Here is a 10,848-nt window from a genome sequence, read left to right as displayed (position 1 = left end):
AAGGCATTGGTCAAGGGTATATCTTCTGGACCCCCTCGGCTGGGATGAGTAAGTCTAAAATGACTAATTCACTCCACCGTTCCAATCTCCCTAACCCTTTAGATCCCTTCCTCTATATTAAAGCAAGGGAGATCAGGCATTTCCAGTTTGCTCACAGTGGGCCACCTTTTAACCCATATTTCAGCTAACCAAGCAAATAAACTATTAGAACCTTTTTTTAACTCCCCAAGCTGCAACATTAAATGCAGAGTCCCTCCTTAGTGGGCCCAAATTAATAAATTCAACCTGACCCAACTCATTTCCTTCCATCATTATCCCATACCCTTAATATCCATTCCCATGCCTATTCTCCAGATTCCTGTTTATATAAATTAGAGATCTCAAATAGTTCTTTTCTAGTGTAGCACATCTCCTCATGGGTCACATTCTCAATCTCACCTCTAGGGGCCCTCTGGGGCTTTATTCCAGTTATAGATTAGAAGCAAACAAGGGTGTTGGGGGTGGCTCCTGAGGAGAATCAACATTATTTTGCCTGGCAGCTGCCCCAGAGGAGGCAATCACTATTTCCTCAGGCAGCACAGGATTTATCTCCTCAGACAAAGGTGGAAAGGCTGATGGCAGCATGGGCAAGGGAGGGGATGTTGCCACTACCAGGGATGGGGAAGCTGTTCCTTCTGGCAAGAAAGGTTCATCGGAGTTTACAAACTCAGTGTTCTCAGCTTCATCAGGCTCCTCCTACATGTTCACGTTCCAAGTTTTAGAGTCTGATTCCTTTCCGATCAATGCCCTCACTTTAACGGTAGACACCAGGCAAGGCTGTGCACGCATCTTTCATTGCAGGTCAGCCACTCCTATGCTAAGAGCTTGTATCTGTTTTTCCACCCATTCAGCTCTTTCTCTACAGGAGATAAGACTCTGACTCAGGGCAATCTTAGCAGATTTGAGGCTCAGTATCTGCTTCTGAAGGCAGGAGACAGAATCCCTGAGTTCATAATTTTCTTTCGTCAATTTGTCCAGTGAACTTAGGAACAACCAGCCAGCTTCATTATGTTTCTTGGTTCTCCATATATGGTCAAAGGTATTATGTATAGAGTCACTAAACTCCTTGCCTCTCACAACCAGTGACTCAGAAGTGTCAAATGCATTTATTTTGCATAACTCTCTAAACAGTTCATGCCAAGGGCTATCAGGGTTCTCCATACTATTAAGAAGTAGAGTCCTTAGCAGCATTTTTGGGACCAATCATATTAAGCAGCCAACTCTAGGAACCCCAAAACCAATGAAAAGACTCCATCCTTAATGTTCTATTCCTCTAGAACCACCCTTGGTACCAAAATCTGTATTAGTCAGGATTCTCTAGAGAGACAAAACTAATGGGATATATATATCTCCAGGGAGCCAACGCAGGGGTTCTGCATTTGCTCATATATATATGAGTTGATTAAGTAATAACTAACATGATCACAAGGTACCACAATAGGCTGTCTGTAAGCTGAGGAGCAAGGAGAGCCAGCCTAAGTCCCAAAACTGAAGTCCGGTGTTTGAGGGTAGGAAGCATCCAGCACAGGAGAAATATGTAGGCTGGGAGGCTACTTTTCACATTTTTCTGCCTGCTTTATAGTCTAGCTGCACTGGCAGCTGATTAGATTGTGCCCACCCAGATTAAGGATGGATCTGCCCATTCCCCAGCCCACTAACTCAAATGTTAATCTCTTTTGGCAACACCCTCACAGACACACCCAGGATCAATACTTTGTATCCTTCAATCCAATCAAGTTGACACCCAGTATTAACCATCAGAGAATTTGGGAGAAATTTTTCCTTTATGGCATCAAGGATTTTCCCTTCTCATTGGCAACAGATGGGATGAATAGAACAATTGTCTCTTTAAAGTGAGGGATATGAAGATTAACACTTTCCTTTCTAGGACATGTACTATGTATCTGCAACAAGGAAAAGCATTTGCAATTTTGCAAATTTCTGGTAAATTTTTCATTTTTGTTTGAAAATCATGCTTGTTTGTTGAATAATATTCTTAGTCAGGATTAGGGGGAAGTCTGTATTCCTGTGTACCCTATGAGGGGAGAACATTGTGGTTACTTGTCACTTTTAACCCAGAGTTTCTGCCCTGAAGAAAGAGATAGAAGTGTCCAGGACCCCTTACCCCCAGGAAAGGTGGCAGAGATACAGTCTCAGTCATAGCCCTCTCTGTTTTTTGCCCCCAGAGACAAGTAAACAGAGCCAGCTCTGGGGCACTTAGTCAGGTGTGGAATCCCATTTTCAGGCAGGAAGGAGCACCCAGGTGTGGACTTTATACAACTTGCCTTTCATAGCGAATAAGAGAATGAAACCCTTTGCTGCCTGTTTCTCAGAGTCCTGTGCTTTATATCACATTGCAATAAAAAGAAGGAGAGCATGACTGGACTCAAACAGGGATGCATCCCCAATTTTGGCAGTTTCTAAAATAAACAGTGAGAGTTTAAATGCCTTAGCCAGGGCCATCTGACACCCAGATCTCCTGACTTTAAACACAAAGTTCTTTCCACTTAACCTCTAGGGCCAGGTTACTTTAAGCTGAAGGGCAAACAGACGCCACCTAAGATGGGTTTCCAGCAAGGGCCTCCACTGACCTCCCATTTTTCTTCTCTAGCCTGGGAGCCCCCTGCAAAAGTTCTAGGAGAGGAAGAATAGAGGCAAACAAAAAAGGCATTCTGCCAAACAGCCACAATGTAACAATAGGGTTCCTCTGTTTGGAGAAGAGTGAGAAGGGACTTGAGGTCTCTTTTGGGTGGTTTGACCCTCTGGGTGACTGTGACCACCCATTGCTGAGGGCACTTCCTCCATCCTCTATCATGTGGTTGTGAGCAGCTTGAGCTGCAGTACAAAACAGATTCTGTTCCAACTTAGTGAACTGTGGTGACGGCAAGTCATTCTAGTTTTCTGGCTCTCCTTGGTTCATTCCTTCTGTTGATTGATCAGTCTTTTATTCTAGACTTTCTTCCTGTGCTATCTCTTCAGTCTTTTGGGCCCTGGGCCTCTGGGTTGAGTGGGTCAGCAGGCTCTCCTGAGGGGGTGAGGTTTTAGGTCCTATGGCTGCCTTTCCCAAGTCCATGACCCACCACACATGCATCTTGACCACTCCTGGCTCTGACCACAGCATGGATGTCCCCACTGAATGTGGTGTTTGATTAAGAAGTCCCTAAAGGAAACGTCTGGAGGCCCACTGATCAAGAAGCCCAGGAGAGGCATCATGGCAGCCGAGCATCATCAGACTCTTGGACCCTAGCTGATAAGGATTGGCTGTGTCCACACCCAAATCTCACCTTGAATTGTAGCTCCCATAACTCCCACATGTTATGGGAGGGACTCTGTGGGAGACAGTTGAATCATGGGGGCAGTTTCCCCCATACTGTTCTCATGGTAGTGAATAAGTCTCATGAGATCTGATGGTTTTATAAGGGGAAACCCCTTTTGCTTGGCTCTCATTCTCTGTCTTGCCTGCTGCCATGTAAGACATACCTTTTGCCTTCTACCATGCTTGTGAGACCTCCTCAGCCATGTGGAACTGTGAGTCCATTAAACCTCTTTTTCTTTATAATTTACCCAGTCTCAGGTATGTCTTCATCAGCAGTGTGAAAACGGACTACTACACTAGCCCAGCAACTTAGCTCATCTAACTGCTGCTGGCATCTGGCCGAGCAGCCCACTTTCCTGGTGACAGTGGGATGAAGAATCAAGGGCTCCCTTGAGTGCTGTTTCAGGCATAATAGTAGGTGTTCCTAAACTGGTGGTCATTTGTGCTCCAGATTTGTAGGGGCTCTTGCCATGATCTGAGAACAAGTCATTTCCTCTTGGTTTTTATGATTAATGTGACCTGGTGAGAGACAGACTATACAAGCAGACAATGGCCAGACCATATAAGACAGTGGAATTCTGACCCGCAACCTCTGCAAGCAACCAGCCCAGGAGGGTCAGGACTCAGCATTGACTGTGGCTTCCCTATTTTTTATCACTGCCTCCTCCCCAATTTGGTACCAACCAGAGACAGCCAAATATGCACACCAAAGCAAGCAGTCACATTGTGGCAGGCTGGGTCTCCATTAGCAACCAGGGCAATCAGCCTTCACCAGCACCTTACTGTAGCTCTGGTAAATGTATAAGTTAAACGTAAGTTAACTTAATTAATTAAGTTTAACGTAAGTTAAACTTAGTACAAAGGCTAGAATGTAAAAACAAGTTCATTAATAAACCTCCTGGACCTTCTCAGATCTCAGAGTTTAATTAAAATAATGGAGACATTCTTGCACACCTGGTACCAGGATCCACTTTAGATTAAGTCATCTTTCCAAGGCTCTGAAGTAATTGACTAGATCCTGGACCCTAGTTAAAGATTAGATAGAGTGAAACACCTTGGCTTTCGGCTTGTAGATGCACTGAACGTATATAAGCACTAGAAAAAACTTGTAACTGAGTTGGTCTGATGAGTTACTCTCACGTTCTCCCTGTAACTGGTTGCCGAAATAACACAGCTCAATAATAAACTCCCTTCTTTCCCAGTCTGTCTGCATCTCATTATTGGATCACAAGAACAAGCAGCTGGACCTCATTCTACCTGGCAACAATATGGAAGTCTTCAGTCCTAGTCAGCCAACCTCTACTTTCCTACACCAACAGCCTTCAGTCAGAGCCCACCTGAAGCTTCCCATTTTCCACTATGAAGCATCCCCACTCCCTGCCTGCCTTGGAGTCTCTGCCCAAGACCATGATGGTGGCTGTGGCTAACTCCCTCTGCTGCTCTCATCCAGGCGATTTTTGTTTATTTCCACACTGGGTAAGTCATATTAGCTTTTCAACTTCCTGCCATCTCCTACCCTCAACTGCTCAAAGGGAAAGTATCCTCAGTAATGAGAAGGGAGTGATTTTGTGCTGATGGGCTCTATTTTCTTTAAGAGTACAATCAAATGACAGCAGGCAACAGAAAGCCATCTTTTTTTTTAGTGTTTGCAGCGGTCTCTGCATTACCCACAGGGATGTTAAAGGCAAGCGGCCAACCCTAGTGCTGAGGATCCACTGTGAATAAAAAATTCAAGAGGTTCTGTAGAAAAACAAGCTTTAAGGATTCCCAAATCTGATGATGTAAGTGTCTTTTCATATTTATTGCTGAAGCCCCACCCCACCCCTCATTTCACCTCCCACATTCCCTTTTTGGATACCTTTCTCTTGCATGAGATTTGCACCCAGATAGTTCCTTTGCTGCCTTTAGAACCCCCCATTAGCAGCAATTAAAAAAAGGTCTTCCAGCAACTTGACACTTTTTGAAATGCTAATTGATCCTAAGCAGAGCCATCGGCTGTCGTTCACACCTACTCAGTCCCTGCCCCAGGCTTTTTTTGCATATTTAAATCAATAAGTTTCTAAACCTGGGAAATGTGAGTTATGCAAATAGCTGTTCCTACCACCCTTGCTGAGATTAGTACCTGTGGGGCTTTAGAAAATCCTCAGGTGTCTGACAGTGTTTTAAGTCTGCAGGTGGAATGCTCAGATCATCTTGGGAGTGACCATTATTAGAGCTTAGTTTGAGTATTTGCATAAACTGGTTGAAAAACACTGCCCAAGTCTGTTGCCTAAGCAATAAAATGATTTTCAATGAAATCCACGTATACTGACACCAGTGAAAGAAATAATTCAGTGATGAGATTGCTAAATTCGGTACAGAACTAATTAATGTCCACAGGGTAAGAAATTCATATCCAAAGACAGAAATCATTTACAACTTATCAATCATCTATAAGTCAATAGCTAGCATCACAGTCTGATCAGTCAATAGTATGTCCATAGTAGCCAATTGTGAAAGGCGTCAGAATTAAAAGAGTCACTTGCGTTAAAAACATAAAAATAAAAAAACAAAACCCTGATTAATAGAGTCAGGGAAAGCCTTGAAGAGAGGGTTCTCATAGTTGTAGGCCTAATGAAAACTATCGCAAAAGACTATGCAAAAACTACAACCTTGCACAAAGGCCATCACAACCTTACACAAAATATATTTCTGCAAGGACTTCTGTCTAGCAACTGCCTGTCCAATCTCAGACTGGTGCCCCCCACCCCTTGTTATTGATCCTTGTAGCCAAGGATAATTATCTCAAAACAATTGTGTTATTCTGTAACTGAGCTCACGTTCAGCTGCTCACCACTCAAAAAGCCAGATACGTGAGAAGTGAAGATTGGCAAAAGGAAAGCAGGTTTATTCAAGTGCTAGTGGCTTGGGAGATGGCCAGACTCAAGTCTCTAAAAGCCATCTCAAAAATCTCAAGCTGGGGCCAGGTGTGGTGGCTCATGCCTGTAATCCCAGCACTTTCGGAGGCTGAGTCAGGCAGATCACCTCAGGTCAGGAGTTCAAGACTAGCCTGGCCAACATGGTGAAACCCCATTTCTACTGAAAATGCAAAAAAAAAAAAAAAAAAAAAATCAGTGTAATGCCCAGACCCGCGATGACCCGAAAGCAACCACCAGAGTCCAGAGACAAAGCCAAGCGGCAGGGATCGCTTTATTTCGAGTTCGAACTCGGTTCCCTCCAGCTAGGTATCAGATCCTAGGGAGAGACCCCGAGCTCGGTGTTCAGCCGTCTTTTATAGTCAGACACAAACAAGTTACAGCAAGTTACAGAGTCACTGGGGATTTTTACAGTTTTAGGTTTACAATTGGCTGACATTTAAAGTTAAACATTAGTCAGTTGTTCATTGGTTCCCGCCCTTTGACCAAACCACAAATGGCCACTTGCCCTGCTAGGGACTTTCCAGATAACCTTGTTGTTTTAGCATTAAGGGGAGTTTCCTGACTTTTCTGACCTCTGATGTTCAGTATTTTTCCACTCCTTATCAGCCAGGCATGGTGGCACATGTCTGTAGTCCCAGCTACTTGGGAGGCTGAGGCAGGAGAATTGCTTGAACCACGGAGGGCCGAGGTTGCAGTAAGCTGAGATTGCACTAGTGCCCTCCAGCCTGGGCAACAGAGCAAGACTCTGTCTCAAAACAACAACAACAAAACCCAAAAAATCAAAAAAACCTCAAGCTGGTTAAAGGGTTTTTTTTTTTTTTTTTTTGTTGAGACGGAGTCTCGCTCTGTCGCCCAGGCTGGAGTGCAATGGCCAGATCTCAGCTCACTGCAATCTCCGCCCCCCGGGTTTACACCATTCTCCTGCCTCAGCCTCCCAAGTAGCTGGGACTACAGGCGCCCGCCACCTCGCCCGGCTAGTTTTTTTGTATTTTTTAGTAGAGACGGGGTTTCACCGTATTAGCCAGGATGGTCTCGATCTCCTGACCTCGTGATCCGCCTGTCTCGGCCTCCCAAAGTGCTAGGATTACAGGCTTGAGCCACTGCATCCGGCCAAAGGTTTTGTTTTTGTTTTTGTTTTCGTTTTTGTTCTGGAGACGGAGTTTCACTCTTGTTGCCCAGGCTGGAGTGAAATAGTGTGATCCCAGCTAACTGCAACCTCTACCTCCCCAGGTTCAAGCAATTCTCCTGCCTCAGCCTCCTGAGTAGCTGGGATTAGAAGCATGCACCACCACTCCAGGCTAATTTTATATTTTTAGTAGAAACGGGGGTCTCTCCATGTTGGTCAGGCTGGTCTTGAACTCCTGACCTCAGGTGATCTGCCTGCCTCAGCCTCCGGAAGTGCTGGGATTTACAGGCATGAGCCACTGTGCCCAGCCTTTTTTTAAACAAACAAACAAACAAACAAAAAAAAAACCGCACAATTACTTTGTTGATTTCTTACAATCAAATACTGCCAACTAGCATTATTTCCACTCTTCCATCATTAAAACTAAAGGGTAATTCCTCCTTGGTATTTTCAAATGATGCATTATACAATAAACAAAGTTAGAACTTAAAATGCACCCTGATTAATTATGTAAACTGGTAATTTGTTTTAAAAGCATAATAATTTGGTTCCTTTCTTCATAAAGTAGAAATTGAAATATTTCTCCTGATAGTCTTAAGGTTATCATTATGAGTAGTAAAAAGTGTAGCACATATAGTTTCATCTAGAAGGGTGTGTCTCTTACACACCTTATTTAAACAAACAAAATGTGAATTAACAAGATGCATACAGTCAATGCATGATAGAAAGCATGTTTCAAATGTAAGGTAACCCCTCAGGCCACCATATTATTTAGGTTTTGCATGATCATTTATGGCATTACAGAGTAATTATGCATAACATACTTTTATACATTTTAACCCTGAAGATAAGAAAAATAATTGTTGCTTGAAAAAAATTATTCCAGGTAGGCATTTGGTTTGTATCAGGAGAAACTGAACCTCCACGAGTTCAGTGTCTGCCAAGTTGGAATCATTAGCTCAAGTCAGTGAATCAGATACACGATGCATTTCACAGTGACACTGTTGCCCCAGTCCTGGCAATGCCTCTGCTCCCACAGTCCGCCAGGTGAAGCGTTTCCAGAATGACCCTTCTGTGTGTTTTTCCCTTTTCATTTTTTTGCTGGATTGACTATTACTATATTATTTCCTCTTCTTCCCTCTTCTGTGACCTTCCATTTTAATCATTCATAAATCCTTTCAGAATATCCTCACAGAGCTCCCTAAAGGGAAGTTCTGGAGTTGAAAAAATCCAAGGGAGGAAATTGGGAACTGGAATGTCCTTGGCTTTCCCGGTATTTTCTGCAAACTTCTGCCAGGTTGGGGAGGCTGTAGCAGTTTCTGAATGTGGTGGCAAGCTCCATAACTCTGACATTTCTACAAAATCAGCATCTACATCCAGCTCCTTTTCTAATGGACCTTTTAGAAGTCTGGCCTTTTCAGCCTTTAGTTGTTTATTTTCTTTCCTTAACCTTTCATTCTTGGTCACAAGGAATTTCACATGCCTCTTCAAATCTGCAGTTTTGGATGCCTGCTCCTCTATAATTGTTTTGTCATCTTTTGGGGTTTTGCTTCCAACACATGGCTCTGCTGGCTCACTCTTTTGCTGAAGTAAATATAGCAGTGGTGTCTGGGTCCCTGTCAAAGATCCCCTGAATCTCAGGCAGCCGTTTCTCTGTGGAAGGGCTGTCCTTCTGAGAAAGGGGGCTCTGGCCCTCTGCAGAGGGTTTGTGAGATGCCTGAAGATGGGCGACTACATCCTTTGTGTTCTGTTGGGCTTTCAATCTTTCTTCACGCTGGGGCCTTTTCCATCTCTCTTGGATGAGGAGGAGCTATTCCTTTGCCATTCCAGTAAAAGCTGAGCCTGTTCAGATTGTGTCAGCTTCATGGCTTCAGAAAGATAGGCCGCAGCCTTTTTGTGACAAGAAATAGCCTCTTCATATTTGCCTGCTGCTAATAAATGGTCTGCTCATCTGCTCTGTTGATGAGCCAGGTTGAGGGGTCCTTCCATTACTTCTATAGACCCTGGGGTAAGCGGCGGCCTTAGGAAGGGGAGTGATGGTGCCAGGGAACATGGAGAGGACTGCAGGGGAGCATAAGGCAGCCGTGGAGACCACGGCCCCTCTCTGCGCCCCCAGAGCCAGCGGTGAGCACAGAGCAGGCAACAACCTCACCACTTCCTCCTCTGGCGCCATGCCACTAAAGGGACTTTAAGGGGAAATGTTGCATGGAAACCATGCACAGAAGTGGTCTGGAGTGCAGCACTGCTTGCCGTTTTCTGATGGCTAGTTTGAGTAATGGACATCCAGAGGCCTGGTTGGCCTCATCTTGGCAGGGATTGGGTTATGGGTTAACCACGCACTGATTTCTTCTCAAAAAGGGGAAAATTGCAACTGCCATCTCAGCTTCTTGCCTGGATTGTTTAAAGATTAGCATTTGGAATTTTCAAGCAAATAGGTAGCTATAAATGTAGCAAGAAACACAGCGAGGGAGGGGTTACTTTCGTAACTACCCAGTGGGTTCACCTTACCCACCGCCTAGACAGAGCTGATTTATCAAGACAGAGGAATTGCAATGGAGAAACAGTAATTCATGCAGATCCAGCTGTGTAGAGACAGGAGTTGTTTTATTACTCAAATCAGTCTCCCAGAGCATTTGGGGATCAGAGTTTTTAAAGATAATTTGGCAGGTAGGGGCTGGGAAAGCAGGGAGTGCTGACTGGTCAGGTTGGAGATGGAGTCATAAGAGAGTCAAAGTGAGTTTTTCTTGCTGTTTTCTGCTCCTGGGTGGGATGACAGAACTGATTGAGCCAGATTACTGATCTGGGTGGTGTCAGCTGAGTGCAGGGTCTGCAAAATATCTCAAACATTGATCTTAGGTTTTACAATAGTGATGTTATCCTCAGAAGCAATTTGGGGAGGTTCGGACTCTTGCAGCCAGAGGCTGCATGACCCCTAAACTATAATTTTAAATCTTGTAGCGAATTTGTTAGTTCTACAAAGGCTGACTGGTTACCAGGCAGGAAGGGGATCATTTCGGGAAAGGGCTATTATCAATTTTGTTTCAGAGTCAAACCATGAACTGAATTCCTTCCCAAAGTTAGTTCAGCCTACACCCAGGAATGAAAAAGGACAGCTTAAAGGTTAGAAGCAAGGTGGAGTTGGTGGCCCCCATAAAATGTCATCAGATGGGTTTTATTTAATCCTATATAATGTGGCTTACTTTTCAACCTGATGCTGGCATAACATTATGTTAGAAACAAATTTTCAGTGCTGCAAGGGTGCTTTCTGCATGCAAGGCAGAGGCAAGGGAGAGTGTGCAAAACAAAGGAGAGCAGGAGTTTTTTTATCCCTAATGCAGATCCTGTTCCTATGTCCTCCCCCTGCAGGCTGGGTTTGGACCACACAATCGAGGCTAATTCCAATTGGCTACTGTTGACATCATTAAAGGAGGCAAGAGTGGGCGTTTGAT

The 10,848-nt window shown here is 44.3% G+C and overlaps 1 pseudogene; it reads right to left on the bottom strand.

Moving 5' to 3' along the window:
- Positions 1-8,557: 8,557 nt before the first annotated feature.
- On the bottom strand, positions 8,558-9,452 carry LOC104661887 (annotated as a pseudogene).
- Positions 9,453-10,848: the final 1,396 nt, after the last annotated feature.

This window comes from Rhinopithecus roxellana, chromosome 21 (genome assembly GCF_007565055.1).
Source record: "Rhinopithecus roxellana isolate Shanxi Qingling chromosome 21, ASM756505v1, whole genome shotgun sequence".
NCBI classification, from domain to species: Eukaryota; Metazoa; Chordata; class Mammalia; order Primates; family Cercopithecidae; genus Rhinopithecus; species Rhinopithecus roxellana.
Note: the sequence above shows the minus strand (reverse complement) of the source record. Positions and strands in the feature narration are given on the sequence as shown.